Raw genomic sequence first — 22,584 nt, 5'->3', positions numbered from 1 at the left:
AGGGTCATAGGGAAGCTCTATTTTTAATTTCTTAAGGAATCTCCACACTGTTCTCCAAAGTGACTGCACCAACTTGCATTCCCACCAACAGTGCAAGAGGGTTCCCCTTTCTCCACATCCTCTCCAACACACGTTGTTTCCTGTCTTGCTAATTTTGGCCATTCTAACTGGTGTGAGGTGGAATCTCAATGTGGTTTTAATTTGAATCTCCCTGATGGCTAGTGATGATGAACATTTTTTCATGTGTCTGATAGCCATTTGTATGTCTTCATTGGAGAATTGTCTGTTCATGTCTTCTGCCCATTTTTTGACATGATTATCTGTTTTGTGTGTGTTGAGTTTGAGAAGTTCTTTATCGATCCTTGGTATCAGCCTTCTGTCTGTACTGTCATTCACAAATATCTTCTACCACTCCATGGGTTGCCTTTTTGTTTTGTTGACTGTTTCCTTTGCTGTGAAGAAACTTTTGATCTTGATGAAGTCCCAAAAGTTCATTTTCGCTTTTGTTTCCTTTGCCTTTGGAGACATATCTTGAAAGAAGTTGCTGTGGTTTGTAGGTTTAAGGCCACTCTCAATGGGTGTTAAAAAAAAACATTAAACGAATTCTTCTCTTTGAGTATAGCTGACACGCAATGTTACATTAGTTTCAGGCATATGATGTAGTGATTCAACTTCTCTACACATTACGCTGTGTTCACCCCAGGTGTAGTTCCCATCTGTCACCATGTGTCACTATTACAATATCACTGAGTACATTCCCTACGCTGGTAACTTTCATCCCTGAGACTTATTCATTCCGTAACTAGAAACTGTACCTTCCGCTGCCCTTCACTCATTTCGCTCAGTATCCTCCCTCTTCCCCTCTGGTAACCATCAGCTTGTTCTCTGGATTTATAGGTCCAATTCTGCTTTTGGTTTGTTTATTCATTTTTTTTATCCATCTATGAGTGAAATTATGTGGTACTTGTCTTTCTCAGTCTGACTTACTTCACTTAGCATAATACCTTCTGGATCCATCCATGTTGTTGTAAATGGCAAGGTCTATCCTTTTTTATAGGTACATAATATTACATTGTATATATTTATATGTTTATATATATGTGTATATATATACACACACGCCATGTCATATGCATACCATATATATACATATGTGTGTGTGCATACCATATCTTCCTTACCCATTTGTCTATCAATGGACAATAGGTGGCTTCCATATTTTGGCTATCATAAATAATGCTGCAATAAACATAGAGGTGCACGCATCTTTTCAAATTAGTGTTTTTGTTTAGGTAGATACTCCGTGGTGGAATTATTGGGTCATATGGTATTTCTATTTTTAATGTTTTGAGGAAACTCCATACTGAAAAGCATTTGTTTTCATGAGCTGCATGAAGTAGAGACTGATTACATTTTCTTCAAAATCTTCTGCTCTCTGTGCACATGTTAGACCACTTGTCCCACTCCCTGAGGTTAGTTGTGGCTATGTGACCGAGCGTGACCGGCGGGATGTAGACAAAGGTGGAAAATGCCACCTCCAGCCCCAACTCATAAAAACCTCCATTGTGGTCCTCCATACTCCTCTTCTGGTAGGTTGGAATGGAGGGCACCATGTGGAGGGCATTTGGGGAGTGACACCTTGAAGATCACGTGTCTAGTCGATGGAATGCAGAACTGGGCATTGCGCAGACTTGAATGATGCTGGAGGGATTCTGCTATGGGAGAAAGAACAGAAGGGAATTCCATGTGAGTGTTTTACTCCCTCACCCATGTATCCCATTGCGATCTGGAGGCTGTGTCACGGATTCAAGTCTCTGAGCTTTGCACATGAGAGGGTTTCATTCAGTGGAGCTGGGCAGAGGCCCAGGAATATGCGTTCTAATCGGCAGCCTACCGGATTTGGATGCAGGTAGACATGGAAGACTATTTTGAGAAATGGGGAGAACACGGTCTCTCACAGTGCTAAGGGGATGTTTGTCAAATGAATAATTAAATGAACAAAGAGCAGGAGAAGGGAGAGCGAAAATGAGATCGCAAGTGGGGAGACGTGAAAGAAGAAGGAAACAGCTGGGGAGAACCTAGCCCTGAGGCGCACGAGAAGGTGGGGATGTTTTGTCACAGGTGGCCAGGGCTGATGATGGCAGACAAGGCATATGGAGTGTGCTCCTGAGCTTGCCAGCCCTCGTTTCCCCAGGGGAAGCCCTCTGTTTTGAGGAGCCTGCTTTTTATCAGGCATTTTATGTACCTCCTGCTGTCGCTGTCCTCTGACAAGCTGCTCTTCGGCTAGACGCATTTTCATAGCTAATGGCACTGACGTTTTGGGAGATTCTGGGGGCAACAGAACACAGGGAACATTGTGGATAGATTGAAATCAGTCACCACATGCCAGCCTTTGCTCATTTGTGGCACAAATTTAATTTAAGCCAAAGAGATAAGATCTCTCTTGTCCTGCAGCCTTCTCCTTGCTTTCCTGACACCCAGGTAATAAATTCGATTTGTGGAAATAAATACCACGCTGTCCCTAAGGGTGCTGGAAGAAAATCCACCCAGGGCTCATACAGTGCTGAGGGCCAAGCAGGGTCAGGCAGCGAGCAAGGGGGTTAAGCTGGCAAGGGGGCAAAGGGGTCAGGATGGAATGCACTTTGAGTGATGTGAGCAGATGCCCCTCTGAGACAGGAAATGGCAGAGACATATGACAGCATGTGAGGCTGCAGACCATGGACAGGGCGTGCTGGGAGGAGCATCGACCCCAGGAGACTGCTGGACCATAGGTGAGGGATGGACCACACACACCTTTCCAATCGGACTGTCTGAAGATTCCATGTCCTCCGCCGCTGTCCTCATCAGCTCCTTTCAAAATCAGTGAAGTGCCTTATGTCCGAAGGTCACCAGTTGGTCATTCCTACTGTATCTTCGAGAGTTTGAGGTATGCTGTGCCTGGTTGAACAGTCCTCCAGGAAAGTCATTTAGAATTAATCTCCATTCCTTAAAACATCAGGATAGGAATATTGTCACTCGAATGTCCCATGCGTCCATTATAAAAAGAGCTCCTGTGTATGAAGAACTTAATGTGTGGCTCACATTGTGCAGAGAACCGGTTCTAACGGTGACCTCTCGAGACCAACGTCTTGACTCTATGAGGTTCAAGTCAAGGCAACTGAGTCTTAGAAAAGGAAGAAATAGGTCCACGTTCTCAAAGCAGCAAAGCCAACATTCGAACCTAAGCATGAAGGTAATTGTTTTAGTATCAACCTATTAGAAAAATTACATAATGCTAAGTGAAATTAGCCAGACAGAGAAAGACAAATACTGTGTAATCTTTTATATGTTGAATCTATTAAAAAAAGCCAAATTCATAGAAATAGTAGTATGGTGGCCACAAGGGCCTGGGGGTGGGGGAGATAGGGAGATGCTGGCGAGAAGCTTGTAAGCCCATAGTTGTAAGATGGGAGTCTGGAGATCTAATATACACCACGGTGACTCTAGTTAATAATATGATGTGTATTTGAAAGTTGCTAAGACTTTGTGCAGGTATGCTCAGCACACACACACACACACACACACATACACACACACACACGATAACTATGCGAGGTGATGAGTGCATTAACTAACTTGATTGGAGGAGATGATATAATGAACCTTTAGACACATCATATCCATTAATCTTGCCAAAAGGAAAAAAATCATATTTGCTATTTAAATATATCCAATTTCCTTGTTAGTTATACCTCAGTAAAGCTGAAAAAATTAAATGTAAACTCTTAAAAACATCTTTTCAGCCAACTTTTATTGGGGGAGATATAATGAACCTTTAGACACATCATATCCATCAATTTTACCGAAAGCCCCATGGAGTAGGCATCGCGGTCATCACATGGAGATGAAGGAAAGAAGGGGTAGACAGATCAGGTGACTTGCCCAAGATCAGACAACTCTTCAGTAAGACAGAACTGTGATATGTTGATCCCAAGGATCTCCGGCTAGGCGTTTAACGGCTCTTCTCTGTGGACTGTCCTGTGAGTCAGGCTGACATTGGGAGCCCCAAATGCTGATATCCAGTCTCTACTGTCCCAACCTGTCAGCCGGTTCTAGGCATCACCGAGGGAGGGTATCCTTTGTTATTTAACACACCAGTTTCTAAGCTGTTGATACTGCAGGAGTTAGGAGGCTCTGGGGAGACAGTGTGAGGGGCCTGGGAGATTAATTTTTTTACTTTATTATTTTTATTAACATACAATGTATTATTTGCTTCAGGGGTACAGGTCTGTGAATCATCAGGCTTACACACTTCACAGCACTCACCATAGCACACACCCTCCCCAATGTCCATCGCCCAGCCACCCTATCCCTTCCCCCAACCCCAGCAACCCTCAGTTTGTTCTGTGAGTTTGAGTCTCTTACAGTTTGTCTCCCTCCCAATCCCATCTTGTTTCATTTTTTTCCTTCCTGACCCCACAAACTCCCCTGCCCTGCCTCTCAAATTCCTCATATCAGGGAGTTCGTATGATAATTGTCTTTTCTCTGATTGACTTATTTCGTTCCACATAATACCCTCTAGTTCCATTGTATATATATACCACATCTTCTTTATCCATTCATCTGCTGATGGACATCTAGGTTCTTTCCATAGTTTGGGTACTGGGGACATTGCTGCTATAAACATTGGGGTGCATGTGCCCCTTCGGATCCCTACATTTGTATCTTCAGGTTAAATACCCAGTAGTGCAATTGCTGGGTCATAGGGTAGCTCTATTTTCAACTTTTTGAGGAACATCCATGCTGTTTTCCAGAGTGGCTGCACCAGCTTGCATTCCCACCAACAGTGTATCAGGGTTCCCCTTTCTCTGATTCTCGCCAACATCTGTCATTTCCTGACTGGTTAATTTTAGCCATTCTGACTGGCGTGAGGTAGTATCTCACTGTGGTTTTGATTTGCATTTCCTTGATGCCAAGTGATGTTGAGCACTTTTTCATGTGTCTGTTGGCCATCTGGATGTCTTCTTTGCAGAAATGTCTGCTCATATCTTCTGCCCATTTCTTGACTGGATTATTTGTTCTTTGGGTATTAAGTTTGATAAGTTCTTTATAGATTTTGGATACTAGCCCTTTATCTGATATGCCATTTGCGAATATCTTCTCCCATTCTGTCAGTTGTCTTTTGGTTTTGTTGACTGTTTCCTTTGCTGTGCAAAATCTTTTGATCTTGATGAAATCCCAGTAGTTCATTTTTGCACTTGCTTCCCTTGCCTTTGGCGATGTTTCTAGGAAGAAGTTTCTGCAGCTGAGGTCAAAAACGTTGCTGCCTGTGTTCTCCTAAAGGATTTGGATGGTTTCCTGTCTCACATTGAGGTCTTTCATCCATTTTGTGTCTATTTTTGTGTGTGGTATAAGGAAATGGTCCAGTTTCATTCTTCTGCATGTGGCTGTCCAATTTTCCCAACACCATTTGTTGAAGAGGCTGTCTTTTTACCATTGGACATTCTTTCTTGCTTTGTTGAATATTAGCTGACCATGGAGCTGAGGGTCTATTTCTGGGCTCTCTATTCTGTTCCGTGTGTCTGTTTTTGTGCCAGTCCCATACTGTCCTGATGATGACAGCTTTGTAATAGAGCTTGAAGTCTGGAATTGTGTAGCCACCAACTTTGGCTTTCTTTTTGAACATTCCTCTGGCTATTTTGGGGTCTTTTCTGGTTCCATATAAATTTTAGGATTATTTGTTCCATTTCTTTGAAAAAAATTGATGGTCTTTCAATAGGGATTGCATTAAATGTGTAGATTGCTTAGATAGCACAGACATTTTCACAGTATGAGCATGGAAAGTTTTTCCATTTCTTTGTGTCTTCCTCAGTTTCTTTCATGAATACTTTATAGTTTTCTGAGTACAGATTCTTTTGCCTCTTTGGTTAGGTTTACTCCTAGGTATCTTATAGTTTTGGGTGCAATTGTAAATGGGATCAACTCTTTAATTTATCTTTCTTCTGTCTTGCTGTTGGTGTGTAGAAATGCAAGTGATTTCTGTGCATTGATTTTATATCCTGACACTTTACTGAATTCCTGTATGACTTCTAGAAGTTTTGGAGTGGAGTCTTTTGGGTTTTTCACATAAAATATCATGTCATCTGCAGAGTGAGAGTTTGACTTCTTCTTTGCTGATTCAGATGCCTTTTATTTCTTTTTTTGTTGTCTGACTCCCAAGGCTAGGACTGAGAACACTATGTTGAATAACAGTGGTGATAGTGGACATGACCTTAGGGGAAAAGCTCTCAGTTTTTCCCCATTGAGAATGATATTTGCTGTGAGTTTTTCATAGATGGCTTTGATGATATTGAGGTATGTACGTACCCTCTATCCCTACACTTTGAAGAGTTTTGTCTGAAGATTTTATTTATTTATTTTTCAGAGAGAGAGAGAGAGCGCGCACAAGCAGACAGAGTGGCAGGCAGAGGTGGAGAGAGAAGCAGGCTCCCCGCAGAGCAAGGAGCACAATGTGGGGCTCAATCCCAGGACCCTGGGATCATGATCTCAGCCGAAGGCAGCAGCTCAACTGACTGAGCCGCCCAGGCATCCCTGAAGAGTTTTGATCAAGAAAAGATGCTGTAATTTGTCAAAAGATTTTTCAGCATCTATTGAGATTATCATATGGTTCTTGTTCTTTCTTTTATTAATGTATTGTATCACATTGATTGATTTGTGGATGTTGAACCAACCTTGCATCACAGGAATAAATCCCACTTGGTTGTGGTGAATAATCCTTTTAATGTACTGTTGGATCTTATTGGCTACTATTTTGGTGAGAATTTCTGCATCTGTGTTCATCAAGGATATTGGTCTATGATTCTCCTTTTTGATGGGGCTTTTGGTTTTGGGATCAAGGTAATGCTGGCCTCATAAAATGGGTTTGAAGGTTTTCCTTCCATTTCTATTTTTTGGAACACTTTCAGGAGAATAGGTATTGATTCTTCTTCAAGAATTCCCAGGGAATTCCACCCCTGGGAAGCCATCTGGCTCTGGGCTCTTGTTTGTTGGGAGATTTTTAATGACTGCTTCAATCTCCTTACTAGTTATGGGTGTGTTCAGGTTTTCCATTTCTTCCTGGTTCAGTTTTGGTAGCTTATATATCTCTAGGAATGCATCCATTTGTTCCAGATTGTTAAATTTGCTGGTGTATAGTTGCTCATAGTATGTTCTTCTAATTGTATTTCTTTGGTGTTGGGTGAGATCTATCCTCTTTCATTCATGATTTTATTTATTTGGGTCCTCTTTTCTTTTTGATAAGTCTGGCCAGGGGTTTATCAATCTTATTAATTCTTTCAAAAAAACCAGCTCCTAGTTTTGTTGATTTGTTCTACTGTTCTTTTGGTTTCTATTTCATTGATTTCTGCTCTGATCTTGATTATTTCTCTTCTCCTTCTGGGTTTAGGCTTTCTTCGCTGTTCTTTCTCCAGCTCCTTTACGTGTAGGGTTAGTTTGTGTACTTGAGATTTTTCTTATTTCTTGAGAAAGTCTTGTATCGCTATATATTTTCCTCTCAGGACCACCTTTGCTGTGTGCCACAGATTTTGAACAGTTGTGTTTTCATTTTCATTTGTTTCCATGAAGTTTTGTCAATTCTTCTTTAATTTCCTGGTTGACCCATTCATTCTTTAGTAGGATGTTCTTTAGCCTCCATGAATTTGAGTTCTTTCCAACTTTCCTCTTCTGATTGAGTTCTAGCTTCAGAGCATTGTGGTCTGAAAAATGCAAGGAATGATCTTTTGATACTGACTGAGACCTGATTTGTGACCCAGGATGTGATCTATTTTGGAGAATGTTCCATATGCACTAGAGAAGAATGTGTATTCTGTTTCTTTGGGATGGAATGTTCTGAATATATCTGTGATGTCCATCTGGTCCAGTGTGTCATTTAAAGCCTTTATTCCTTGTTGATCTTTTGCTTAGATGATGTGTCCATTTCAGCGAGGGGGGTGTTAAAGTGCCCCACTTTTATTGTATTGTTGTTTATGTGTTTCTTTGATTTTGTTATTAATTGGTTTGTATAATTGTCTGCTCCCATGTTAAGGGCATAGATATTTAAAATTGTTAGATCTTCTTGTTGGACAGACCCTTTAAGAATGAGAGTGTCCTTCCTCATCTCTTATTATAGTCTTTGGCTTAAAATCTAATTTATCTGATATAAGGATTGCCACCTCAGCTTTCTTTTGATGTCCATTAGCATGGTAAGTTGTTTTCCACCCCCCTCACTTTAAATCTAGAAGTGTCTTTGGGTCTAAAAAGAGTTTCTTGTAGATAGCATATTGATGGGTCTTGTTGTTTGTTTGTTTGTTTGTTTGTTTGTTTGTTTTTAATCCATTCTGATACCCTGTGTCTTTTCTTTGGGGCATTTAGCCCATTTACATTTAGGGTAACTATTGAAAGATATGAATTTAGTGACATTGTATTGCCTATAAGGTGACTGTTACTGTGTATTGTCTCTGTTCCTTTCTGGACTATTACTTTTAGGCTCTCTCTTTGCTTAGAGGACCCCTTTCAATATTTCCTGTAGGACTGGTTTGGTGTTTGCAAATTTTTTTAGTTTTTGTTTGTTCTGGAAGCTTTTTATCTCTCCTTGTATTTTCAATGACAGCCTAGCTGGATATAGTATTCTTGGCTGCATTTTTTTCTCGATTAGTGCTCTGAATATATCATGGCAGCTCTTTCTGGCCTGCCAGGTCTCTGTATATAAGTGTGCTGCCAATCTAATATTTCTATCATTGTATGTTACAGACTTCTTGTCCCAAGCTGCTTTCAGGATTCTCTCTTTGTCACTAAAACTTGTAAGTTTTACTATTAGATAATGGGGTGTGGACCTATTTTTATTGATTTGGAGGGACTTCTCTGTGCCTCCTGATTTTTGATGCTTGTTCCTTTTACCATATTAGGGAAATTCTCTACTATAATTTGCTCCAATATACCTTCTGCCCCCCTCTCTCTTTCTTCTTCTTCTGGGATCCCAATTATTCTAATATTGTTTTGTCTTATGGCATCACTTATCTCTCGAATTCTCCCCTCCAGGTCCAGTAGCTGTTTGTCTCTCTTTTGCTCAGCTTCTTTATTCTCCATTATTTGTTCTTCTATATCACTAATTATCTCTTCTGCCTCATTTATCCTAGCAGTAAGAGCCTTCATTTTTTTAATTGCACCTCATTAATAGCTTTTTAAATTTCAACTTGGTTAGATTTTAGTTCTTTTATTTCTTCAGAAAGAGATTTTTATTTCTCCAGAAAGGGATTCTCTGATATCCTCCCTGCCTTTTTTGAGCCCAGATAGCACCTTGATAATCGTCATTCTGAACTCTAGTTCTGACATATTACCAATGTCCATATTGACGAGGTCTCTAGCCATCGGTAATGCCTTATGTTCTTTTTTTTGTGGTGAGTTTTTCCGCCTTGTCATTTTATGGAGATAAGAATATATGAACAAGAGAATAAAATACTAAAAAGGTGGCAAAGACCCCAGAAAATATATGCTAAGCTAATCAGAAGAAACCTGAAACTGGGGGGAGAAGAAAGGGGGAAAAATAAAAATAGAAAAATAAAAAATGAAAAAAAATGTATATATAGCAGACTGGTGAAGAGAACAGAGCCACCCACTTGATTTTGGGTGTATTCTGGTCTCTCAGAAGAAACTACCTATCAAAATTTTAAAGAATGAAAAATATATATATATATGGGTAACATGATTAAGGGATGGAATATGACTGTAAAGATGAAAATTTTAAAAAAAGATTCTATAAAAGGAATTGGTAAGATAAGTTGATTAGAAAAAGAGGAGAGATTGTGATCAGGCTGGAGAGTAGAACAAAACCATATGTTAGATTTAGGGTATATTTTGAAATATTAGCAGAAATTGCATCCCAAAATTTTAAAGAAAGAAAAAAACCTATATGTACACAAAAAATAAAGTTAAATACAAAAAATAAGTTTAAATATAATGAAGGGATAAAACATGACTATAAAAGTGAAATTTTAATAAGATTCCTTTAAAATAGGGATTGTTAAGATAAAATGTTTAAAATGTTTATTTAAAAAAGTTAAAATGGTAAGAGGGAAAAGTTTTAAAAATAGTATAAGAAAAAAATTTTTTTAAATTTAGCTTTGCAAGACTAAAGGATCATGGGGAAAAAGCCGTGAATTCTATGAGTTGCTTACCCCTACCTCTGGAGTTCTGCAGTTCTCATTGATCAGTCAACTTGGCCTTGGCTGGATGTTCCTGCTGATCTTCTGGTGGGGAGCCTGTTGCTGTGATTCTCAAATGTCTTTGCCTAAGGTGGAATTGCACTGCCCTTGCCATGGGCCAGGCTAAGCAATCTGCTCGGGTTCGCGCACAGAGATTTGGTTCCCTGAACGCTTTCCGTAGAGCTTTGGAGGACAGGACTAAAAATGGCAGCCTCCCAATCTCCAGCCTGGAGGAGCTGAGAGCCCAGGGCCCCACTCCTCAGTACAGCATCAGAGAAAAGCTGTCAATCCCTCCTGTCTCCCTGGTCTCCAGCCATGTTTTGTGCTCACCCGGCCTGTGACCAAGTGTTTCTATCTCTGGTACATGGCCCTGCTTGGAGTATCCAAGCCCAGCAGATTCTTGCCGTGCTGCTCCTCCCAGAGGAGGAAGGTGAATCTCCCCAGATCTTCCAGTTGTGGGGTCCCTGCTCAAAGAACAGTGACCCAACTGTACCTCGGATCATGGTTTAAGGTAATCCTGAGCTGAGAGCTCACTGCTCAGCTCTGTCTCTGTAGCCGGCTCCCCGGTCTGATACTTGGCAGCTTTGCCACACTCAGGGACCCCCGGTCTTTCTGTGACTCCACGGGCCCTGAGACCACACTGTCCCCACAAGGGTTCTATCCCCTCTTTGCCTCTGGAGCAATGTCTCTCAGTGGAGCAGCCTTTTAAAAGTTCTGATTTTGTGCTCCGTTGCTTCACTGCTTGCTGGGAGCCAGCCCTTCCCCCCGGGGGTCTATCTTCCTGTTGCTTTGGATTCACTTCTCCGCATGTCCTATCTTCCAGAAAGTGGTTGATTTTCTGTTCCTTGAATTGCTGCTCTTCTTCTCTTCTATCTCCTGTTGAGTTTGTAGGTGTTCGGAATGGTTTGATAAGTTTCTAGCTGAACTCCTGGGACCTGATGATATTTCAGTTTGCTTCTCCTCTGCCATCTTGCTTCTTCCCCCCTAATTTTGGTGGAAATTCTGACAGAAGAGAATGTGAAATGGTGGCTGCTTCAGAGATTTAAAAGAAATCGCTGTGTGTATGTGTGATTTCCTCCTAACACTCTTGGGGGCTAACTAAAGGAAAGCTATCAGATCTTTGCCCCATACCCAGTGCTGTCCCAAGAGTGATAAAAAGCCTGTCTGAACTGGGGCCAGGTATTTGTCTGAAAAAGGAAATTAGGCATAGAAATATACACAGCAAGCATCAAATGGGGAGAAGTGTTTAATCTGCCTTTTGAATAGATTAACGGTTGGTTTTAAGAAGGTGCCTCTGACTTTTTGCAGCATAGACCTAGAGGAGAGACCATGCTACATAATGAGGATGAGCACTGAGGAGGAACTTGTTGTGTATCTGCTATCAGCAAAAAATAGCCATAAAATTATTTCCAGGGAAAGTCAGACTTCCTCACGTCAAACTTGGATAGAAAAAATTACACCTAGGATGCTTTGGAACAGTGTTGTAAAAGGTTTGCTTTCCAAAGCAGCACAGCATAGAGCTGGACTGCCCAGTACCGCGGCTACTTAGCCCCATGTGGTCATGGAGCATGTGAACAGTGGCCATTTCTGCATTATTATTATTATTTTTAAAGATTTTATTTATTTGTTTGAGAGAGCAATACAGAGATAGAGAGAGCACAAGTGGGGAGGAGAGGGAGAAGAAGGCTTCCCGCTGAGCAGGGAGCCTGATGTGGGATTCGGGATCCCAGGACCCTGGGATCACAACTCGAGCCGAAGGCAGACGCTTAACCAACTGAGCTACCCAGGTGCCCCAAGGTGGCCATTTCAAATAGAGCTGTTCCATAAGGGTTAAAGATGTACCAGATTTCAAAGACTTAGTAGGAAGAAAGTTAAGTATCTCCTCGACCACTTTTCAACACTGATCACATGCCAAGAGGACCATGTTTTGGATAAATTGAACTAAATAAAATGTTAAGATGAATGTCACCTGTTTACTTTTTCAAACGTGACCACAAGGAAATGTGAAATAATATATGTGGCTTGCATTGTATTTCCATGGGAAGGCAGTGGTCTAGACTCTGAGAAGGGCTGTGAGGTCCAGGAACACTGGACTGAAATGATACCTGCTGCTCATTTGCTGGATAGCTCTGGCAGGAGAACACCCTTCAGAGCTCAAGTTTCCACTTACGTTGGATGACTTCCTCTGCTTTTGGATTATTATGGTGGCAAAGTACCAAGCATATTGAAAGTGTGGGCAGAGTAGCCCACTCTAGACAGATAGTAGTTTTCCTCTTCCCTTCCCTCTTGCCATATATTTTGAAAACTTGGAGGGCAATGATTTTGGCTTTTGAATCCCATAACCTAGCAAACTACCATTCAAGTGTCGAGAAAAATTAAGACTATTTAGAGATACAGAGACTCGTGGAGGCACTTTGAAAGTGCTACTTAAAGATGTTACTTACAGAGGTGCCTGGGTGGTGCAGTTGTTTAAGTGTTCAACTCTTGGTTTTGGCTCAGGCTGTGATCTCAGGGTCTTGATCTCAGGATGGAGAGATCCAGCCCCACATTGGACTCTGCACTCAGTGGGGATTCTGCTTGAGATTCTCCCTCTCCCTCTGTCCTTCTCCCCTCCTGCTCTCTCTTTCTCTCTCTCTCTTTCCCTCCCTCTCTTTCTCTCAAATAAATAAAGCTTTTAAAAAAAGATATTACTTACAGTACCACCAGAATGAAAATAGAAGCCATGAGAGAGATGTAGCACCAGAATCACAGTGGTCAGCAAAGTACAAGAAAAAGCTACTGATCATTGTACATGATTATAGAGGCAAAAGTCAAATGGTAATAATAGCACTAATGATACAACCTAGGAATTGGAAATCCTAGCTGTTAGAAGGGAAATGAAAGGGAGAAGAGGAAGTGAAGTTTCCATTTTGTTCAGGAGAAGGATTTAGATATTGATTACCTTTGTTTTTTTTTATTTTCATTAACATATAATGTATTATTTGCCCCAGGGGTACAGGTCTGTGAATCATCAGGCTTACACACTTCACAGCACTCACCATAGCACATACCCTCCCCAGTGTCCATCACCCAACCACCCTATCCCTCCCCCACCTCCCTGCCCAGCAACCCTCTGTTTGTTTCCTGAGATTAAGAGTCTCTTATGGTTTGTCTCCCTCCCCAGGCCCATCTTGTTTCATTTTTTCTCTCCCTACCACACCCACAACCTCCTGCCCCACCTCTCAAATTCCTCATTACTGATTGCTTTTGAATGCAACTAAAATACTATGATTTTAAGTATGCTTTTGTTAAAAATCTAAAAGTATCAAGTATCAAAATAGAAAAATGATGACCATTTCGAGATTGCTAGAAGAAAATTAAGTAGAACAAAAAACAGTGTATCAGCACAACAGTAGACAAGTAAAAAGAAGAAATAAGGGCAAAGTCATGGTAAAGAGAACAAATGAAATAATATGGAAGGAATCAATCCAAGAATAATAACAGTTGTATTAAATGTAGATAGGTTAAATATACCTTTTTTTTAAAGGAAAAGGAAAAACAGATTGGTTGAACAATTTTTAAAAATCTAGCAATATGCTGTTTACAAGAAATAGCCTTAAGGTGAAATAACATCAAAAATTGAAAAAGTAAAGGTTAAAAAAGATACATCATCAAATGCTAGAGTGGAAAAAAACACAAGGGCAGAAATATTAATATTCGTAAGAGTGAAAGTCGAAAGTAGTAAGAGAAAAAGAAATGATGCTGACAACATATCCGTGTCTTGAAGACAGTATAATGGCTCTGAACAGCACAATTTTGAAATAGGTAAAGGAAAACAAATAGAAATACAGAAGAATAGACCACTTGTCAAATATATTGGTAGAATTTAACACAAGTTCCCGGAAACCAATATCCACAACTCAAAAGCATTGGTATGTAGAGCTTTTCATTGCACATTTATGAAGTTTAACTTGATATATTTTCATAACCAACAGACTGACGATAAAATTCTTTCCAAACATGGATGACAACAAATTCTCCAGAGCAGAAATCACAGGCCGTGTTTTCTGATACCCACGCCATAAAATTAGGAATTAGTGACAAAATAAAAGTCCAAATACCCCAAATTACTTCTGCAATGAAGAGGATATGAAAGCAAATTATGAGGTTAATCAAAGTCAATGACAGTCCTACAAAAAAAACATGGCAGGCTGGGGCTGCCCACGTTGCTGGCGCTGCCCATGGTGCTGGCTCTGAGCCCCTGTCTCTGCCCAATGGCCAGGCTCTGTGACCTATACCACTCCTGGTGCAGATGTCTCCAAGCCTGCTACACCTCTTCCCCTAGAACTTCCACTTCAGCCACAGCCCCTCGCCCACCACTGTCCTGCTTGCTCTCTCCTGCAAGAAGGGATTTAAGGAGTGCGTTTGTTGTGATGAGCACAAGGTGATGTATGGAAGTGCAGAATCACTATCTTGTACACTCAAAACTAATACAACACTGTTAACTAACTGGACTTAAAAACTTAAAGGCAGTGTTTCACCAGTATCATGACTATATTTTTGGTCTCTACAAGGCACCATGGCCCTCCTAAACTTAATACTGCAGTCAAGTTACAGCAACTTCTAATCTAGGTTGTCCTTGATTCAGAATGTGATGTTTTCCCCAATATCTCTGCAAATGAATTCTATACTTTGAAAGGACCCATGGCTTTACTCAAAGCTATCAGAGTGTGGGGAGTATTACGAGGATGCCATGGCTTTTAATAAGTTTAATGTTCTGCCCTGGCTGATGACCAGTCTTCTCCTTTTTAGAGCATAGCTTTTCCCAAGTCAAGCAGCAAAGGAAGCTATTCTTTGTCTCGTGTTTCTACACCAAATGATGTCCATATGGTGATCTCATATGCCCCACTACAAGGGACCCAAATCATACCAGAATTTGACAACCCTGGACATACACAGTCTTCAGGAGAAGTTCAGAAGACCTTGTGACTCCACGTTACAATGGACCTAAGCTGTCTGGGACGTTTTGAGCTATGAACCCTATTCTGAATTCAACCTAACAGCTTCCTATCTAAATTTTTCAAAGAAATTAGTATAGTGTTTCCAGATACTTCATTCGCTTGGGAGGAGATGAAGTGGAATTTAAATGTGGGGAGTCCAATCCAGAAATCCCATTATTTCATGAAGCAGAAAGGCTTTGGTGAAGATTTTAGAAGACTAGAATCTTTCTACATTCAAAAGCTTGTGGGTCTTGTTTCAACCATAAACAGGGATCCATAGTCCGGCAAGAGGTTTTTTGATGATTGTGGGAAGCTTCAGCCAAGGACTTCAGCTCAAGTATGGAAAGAGCAAATGTATGGTGAGGAACAGGGAACAATCACAATTCCTTGTGGTCCTTTCTGCTCCTTGGTACTTAGATTTGGTTAGTTATGGACAAGACTAGAGAAATTCCTATAATGTGGGCCCTCTTGATTTTGATGGTTCTCAAGAACAGAAAAAATCATCATTGGTGGAGAAGCTTGTCTATGGAGAGAATTTGTGGATGCAACTTGCCTCACTCTGAGATTATGGCCTTGGGCAAGTGCCATTGGTGAGAGACTCTGGAGTCAGGGGGATGTCAAAGATAGAGACGATGCCTGGACCAGACTAACAGTTCACCTCTGCAGGATGGTCAGGTGCGGAAGATCTGCAGAGCCTTTTTTTTTTTTTTTAACTAGATATTGTAACCATGAGTACAAAATATAAAAATGGCCCAAAGAAGAAAATAGGAGGGGACAAAGCTCACAGCAATCTGTACTACAATCAACTTGATTTTGAAATCATAGAAATTAAGATTTTGTATTCTGTTTTTGAATCATTTAATGATTTAATGATTAAAAAAAACCCCACATGGAGTACAGCCAAAAATGTGCTTGAAGAAAAATAGAGTTATAAATACATTTCCTAGAGAAGCACAGAAAATGAAATTAGCAGTGAAATCTAAAATGTAATAAAAGAACAACAAAAAAACTTTTAAAAAGAAATAAATATAAAGGCAAAGCAGATGTTAATGGTATTTTTCTAAAAATTGTAGTTAATCAATATAACACAAATCTGATTCTTTTAAAAGATCTCCCAAATAGTCTATCCTTTAACAAGTGTGATGTCAAGAAAAATAAAGACATAAAATAAAAATAAAGACCTCAGATGCCATTTTTTTTAGTAATTGCTCCCAAACCTCACAAAATCTCACATAGATTTCATGCTTTGTAAACTATTGCAGAGCGTTAACAATCTGATAAGCTCCCAAACTCACTTTTTAAAAAATATATTTTATTTATTTATTTGACAGACAGAAATCACAAGTAGGCAGAGAGGCAGGCAGAGAGAGAAAGGGGAAACCAGGCTCCCTGCTGAGCAGAGAGCCCAATGCGGGATTCGATCCCAGGACCCTGAGATCATGACCTGAGCCAAAGGCAGAGGCTTTAACTCACTGAGCCACCCAGGCACCCCCAAACTCATTTTTTGATGCTACTATCTCACTAACAGAAGAATCAGAAAACTATCCTCCTCCCCGACCCCAGCATTTGGCCAACCTAGTCTTTGAACTTGTATGCAAAATCCTAAGTAAATTCAGCATTTTAAATCTGGCAGTGTATTAAGCCAGTATTATATAATGGTTAAGTAGCATTTATCCTTGCAAGGAATGCAAGGATGGTTTAGAATTTGGTCATGATAGGTTATTTATAACTGCAACAGATTAAAGGAGTCAAACTCAGTAATCATCTCATGCATGCTAAAAAAAAATACTTGATAATTAAATTTAAGACTGATTTCTCCTGTGCTTAATAGAGAAATGTAAGTGGCATTTATATTAAATCCAGGTAGGATACAAAATGTCCATTTTCACCACTGTACTGCCAAAGCAGGTAGACAGGAAAAAGATACAAGAGGCGTAAATATTGGAAAGAAGAGAGAAAAGTGTCTTTGCTTGAAGATAATACTGATGATCTGCTTTGAAGATCTAAAAGATTTCTCTGAAAAATGATTAAAGCTATGAATAACATTCCTATATTTAAGGAAAGAGAAAATAAAAATATGAACATCAATACCTTCTTATACTAGTAATAACCTATTTGAAAGTGGAATTTTAAAAAGTTACATTCACGGTATGAACAACAATAGCAAGTATGTTAAAAGAATAAGTAAAACCAGAACTAAGCCTAATACAATTTGTAAGCCTTAGTTGAAGAAATTAAAAATAAACTATTTACTGAAGGATATTAAATAATTCCTGAAAAGTGTAGTTGTGTCATATTTCTGAATGACAAAACTCAATGTTGTAGAAATGTAAGCTTTTGACAAATTCATGTATAAGGTCAGTGCTTGCCAACTCGAAATCCCAACAAGGAATTATAAAAGGAAGTTAACAACCCAATCCTAAAATTCATATAAAAGTGAAAATGTAATAAAAGGAGCAAGAGAGTTTTTATTTATTTATTTATTTAAAGATTTTTATTTATTTGACAGAGACACAGCGACAGACACAGTGAGATAGACACAAGCAGGGGGAGTGGGAGAGGGAGAAGCAGGCTCCCACAGAGCAGGGAGCAAGAAGTGGGGCTCGATCCCAGGACCCTGGGATCATGATTTGAGTGAAAGTCAGATGCTTAATGACTAAACCACCCAGGAGCCCCACCATTGTAGTTTTTATATCTTTATTTAAATTTTTCCTTTCCTAACAACTAAATTTTAGTTAGATTCAAGAGCTAAATGTAAAATCAAAATATCGAAATTACTAGAAAAGATTTAGGAGAATATAAATGACTAAAATGAACTCCAGGGGTGCCTGGGTGGCTCAGTGGGTTAAGCCTCTGCCTTCAGCTCAGGTCATGATCTCAGGATCCTGGGATCGAGCCCCGTATCAGGCTCTCTGCTCAGCGGGGAACCTGCTTCCCTTCCTCTCTCTCTGCCTGCCTCTCCGCCTACTTGTGATCTATCTCTCTGTCAAATAAATAAATAAATTCTTTAAATAAAATAAAATGAACTCCAAACTTTATTATTATTTAAATGGAAAAAGAAATCACAATATAATACATATGATGTATTTTATCAAAGTAGACAAAAAATAGCTGGATAAAGAGCTAGAAGGATTCTTATCAATATGCTGGGAAGCTAAGAAGTGGTTACTTCTAGAAACCATCTAAGTGTTCATCAGGAAAAAAAAAAAAAGATCTCTAGGACATCCTATTAGTTGAATTAAAAAGGCAGGTCACCAGGACACTTGGGTGGCTCAGTCAGTTAGGCGTTTGTCTTTGGCTGGTGTCCTGATCCTGGGGTCCTGGGATTGAGTGCTTGCTCAGTGGAGATCCTGATTCTACCACTGCCTATCTTTCCCTCTGTCTCTCTCTGATAAATAAATAATAAATAAATAAATAAAATCTTTGTTTAAAAAAAAAGGCAGGTCACCAAGTTATATGTTTATGTACATATGTGCATGATTTTACATTTATAGTGTAAAACCATAGGAGATGTAATTTAAGGTAGAAGAAGGACTAGAATGACATTTAATAGTTTTTAAGGAGTGGTGGCATCTTAGGGCGGGGCTGGGGAAGGGGTATGGGCAGTGATTTGGGTCCTTTGCTGTTCAGCCCTTCCACAGAAAACAAAACTTTCCATATGAGGGAAATGTTCCATTGTCTGTGCTATCCCAGGAGCTCCCAGTGACATGTAGCTATGGAGCCCTCGAAATGTGGCTAGTGTGATGGGGGAAATAAATCTTTCCTTTTACTAATGTTTAAAACTTAAATAGCCATGTATGACTAGTGGCTAATGTGTTGGAGACTGAAGCTCGATATACCTTTATATTGTTTGAAAAAAAAACTTTAATTTTTTTAACAATAAAAATGTCTACCTCTGTTATGGTTTAGGTTATGCTGGGATGACACATTGCCCTTAAAAAAAATCTGTGATTTAACAAATGCTGATTTGTCTGTCCTATCTCATGTGCTCATCATGAGCTGGCTGGTGGGCTCCGCTCCATGCCTTGTCATCCTAGGACCCAGGCTGATGAAGTCTACACCTGCAGCTCCACTGGTCACCATGGTAAGAGGAAGGAGATGGTATGGGTCTCACAGAGGCCATTTAAAGCTTTCCTCCTGGAAGGAATGAACACACATCCCTTTATGAATTTCATTGGTCAAAGCGAGTCGCATGGCCACCCCAAGTCCAAGAGGGTAGGGGAATACAAACAGACCTTGTGCCCAGAGAGAGGTGAATTTGCGTGCCGCCCTAATGTCTCCCTCATTAGCATCATTTCCCTTTTTAATTAAGAATGGAAGAAGGAAAAGCAGGAAGGTGAGAAACCGACCTCTATGGTAACATTCATGAACGCTTAAGCGGTGTTTGAAAGTTACTCACCTATCCAATTCCCCCTTTTTTTAAAAGATTTTATTTATTTATTTGACAGACAGAGATCACAAGTAGGCAGAGAGGCAGGCAGAGAGAGAGGAGGAAGCAGGCTCCCCGCTGAGCAGAGAGCCCGATGTGGGGCTCGATCCCAAGACCCTGGGATCATGACCTGAGCCAAAGGCAGAGGCTTTAACCCACTGAGCCACCCAGGTGCCCCTCCAATTCCCTTTTTAAGTAAAACACAGTCATCTTCAGAGCACCTGGTGGTGGTTAAGCATCTGACTCGATTTCGGCTCAGGTCATGATCTCGGTGTCATGAGATCAAGCCCTGTATAGGGCTCCATCCTTAGCTTGGAGCTTGCTTAAGATTCTCTCTCTTTCTTCTCCCTCTGCCTCTCCCACCTTGTGTGCCCTCTCTCCAAAAAGACAAAAAACAAACAAATGAAAAAAAAAAAACAAAACCCGCAGTCATCTTCATTTGTGTAATTGGAGAACTTAGCATATACTGAAAACGTAGGTTGTTGCTTCTCGAGCTATTTTGGTCGACTACCTGGGGAAATATTTCAATAGGATTTAGCAGTTCTCATCTCATAAAGCATTCAGGCTGATACTGAATACACATCTGTTTTTTTCCAAATAATAATTTATTTTGAGAAAATACACCAATTACCGATAATACTGATTAATGATATTTCTGCCACAATGTGCATGTGTCTTCTAGTAATATGACAGTGTACAATTTTGATGACATCTGGAAAATTGGTAGAAGTGAGAATTTGCTGCTCATTTCCACTCTTCAGTGACTGCAAATGAAAGCAATACCATATAAGAAAGTATAAAATACTTATTGGAAAAAATGTGAAGGTAAATGAGCCAGAAATTTGGGCCACACTAACTCTAAAGAATGAGTCTCTGTGCTCCTGTAAGAACAGATTTTGCTTACTATGCACAGGGTTGAGTCTTATAAGAAGCTAATGTGTGGGGGGAAATCCATTTTATCTATGGAACCTTACTTTGTCTTGTTGGAGTCTAGGCATTGATGGGAGAATATGTTACTGACTATTCTATTTAGAACTTCTGGAAAAGTTGTGCTTTATCGGTGACTGCTTCCTGCATCTGTCTAGTCTCAGCACCGTTGCCTAGCCTGGGCCAATCCTAAATTCACCTGGTGATTTTATTCAAGGATCCTTTGTGCTGTTGAGCAGCGCTTGAAATTCAGTGTGTTTCAAACCAGACCTACAGCAGAGCGCTTAGCCCTTTGAATGGGAAGGAAGGAAGCGCTGAAGCCCGCTGAATGGAAGGCCAAAGAACACAGCCGTACTCAAACAGTGTTAGGTGCATGGAGCTTGTTGCCATAAGAAATACCATCCCGTGGAAGAACCGTGGTCATCTCAGTAAGAGAAATCTGGGAAAGGCCTCCTTAGAGGGCTTACGCTTGTGCTAAATCCTCTAAGGAGGATTTAAGAAATCAGGGGCTCTTCTGGCTTGCCTGTTACCAAGGAGCCGTGACAATTTGGTGACTGGGTATTTTAAAATGGTGTTTATTTAGGAGACAGGAGGATTAAAGCAAGGCTTGGGTGGTTAGTGGTAAAGAAGCAGCAGGAACTCACGCTGATCATAAGAGAGGAATGTTCAATCATTTCTGTGGTTGTGGATTGGCCTTGTCCGAGCATAGATTTTTTTTTTTTTTTTTTTTTTTTTGGTCAGCTTTGCTTATCATCAGTTGAGAGTATCAGCCTCCAATAAGGCTGTTTTTCACGGGCACATGGCTGCCTCCCTGTTTAGGAACTGCCCCTTATCTCCTGTATTTAATTACTTCAGTAGATTGAATTTCAAAGAAAGAATGTATTGTTGAGGTATTTGGAGAAAAGAGGACATTTACCAGATATCAGTAAGGTGTAATAGGGCTTCCGGTAGAGGACAAGTATAGACAAGGAACCTGAACCAGACAACTATTCAATTGTCTAAATGAGTTGACTCTTTCTAGATGAGGGCCAGTACATGCTAATCATCACAAGTTGGGGCCTGATCATGACTTGTACGCACCTGGAAGAGGAGTGTGGTGATTGCAGAAATGGCCCCAGTTCCTTCCTCTTCCCCACGTCCTTACTCTTTGCCTTGGCCTTATCATAGTATATATCCACCCTTTTTGACTTTGGACTTGGCATATGATTTGCTTTGGCCAATGGAATTTTCAGCAAATGTAATGCAAGCAGAAAAGACTTCTTTGAGGAGACGAATTAAAACCATGATCTGAAAAATGAGAAGGGATCAGCTAGGCAAAGGAAGGGGGCAGGCATGGGAAGCATGAGCTTTCCTGGAAGAAGGAAGAATAAGAGATCCAGAATAGGAGAGCACAGAATTTGATGGAGAGGGAGTGCATTGAGACTGACGGGAAAGGCAGGGCCTAGAAAACACTCATCTTCCACGAGCTGCGTGACAGATTTGGGGATTTCTCCTAACAGTAACGGAAAGCTATGGAAAAGGTTTAACCTGGGAATGACACGATCTAATTTACTTTCATGAAAGATGGCTTTGGTCGCAGAGTTCTTATTATAATTAGAGATAGAATTTGGGACAAATGAGTCCTAGAATTTTCCTATCTTTGTCAGGATGCCATGCAATTCAGATTGGTTCTCTCATTTGTTCTAGTAAAATCAATGACTTTGTTTAGGCAAAGTGGCTTCTGGACATTATCCCAGAGAAGGGTTAGAAGGGTTCTTCATAATATTCTAAATTTACTAAATGAAAATTAGAGAGCGACCAAGAGGATTGATTTTGGGGTGAGCCAACAGTCCTTGGTGGCACTGGGCCAAGCAAAGGAGGGCCATTAGACTGGGCTTAGAAGGTTATGGCTGTGGGTAATGAAGGGCTGCCATTTTCTTAGAGTGGTGACTCATTGTGGAAATGAGGTTGATAAGAATAAATGGAATGTTTCTATATGAGAACTAAAAAGCACAACCCTTTCCAGCATAGCCTCTCTTTAATTACTCAGATT

General features: G+C 40.3%; 1 pseudogene; it reads left to right on the top strand.

Moving 5' to 3' along the window:
• Nucleotides 1–15,941, top strand: part of LOC123935275 — a 28,827-nt pseudogene extending 12,886 nt beyond the window's left edge.
• Nucleotides 15,942–22,584: the final 6,643 nt, after the last annotated feature.

This window comes from Meles meles, chromosome X (assembly GCF_922984935.1).
Source record: "Meles meles chromosome X, mMelMel3.1 paternal haplotype, whole genome shotgun sequence".
NCBI lineage: Eukaryota > Metazoa > Chordata > Mammalia > Carnivora > Mustelidae > Meles > Meles meles.
Note: the sequence above shows the minus strand (reverse complement) of the source record. Positions and strands in the feature narration are given on the sequence as shown.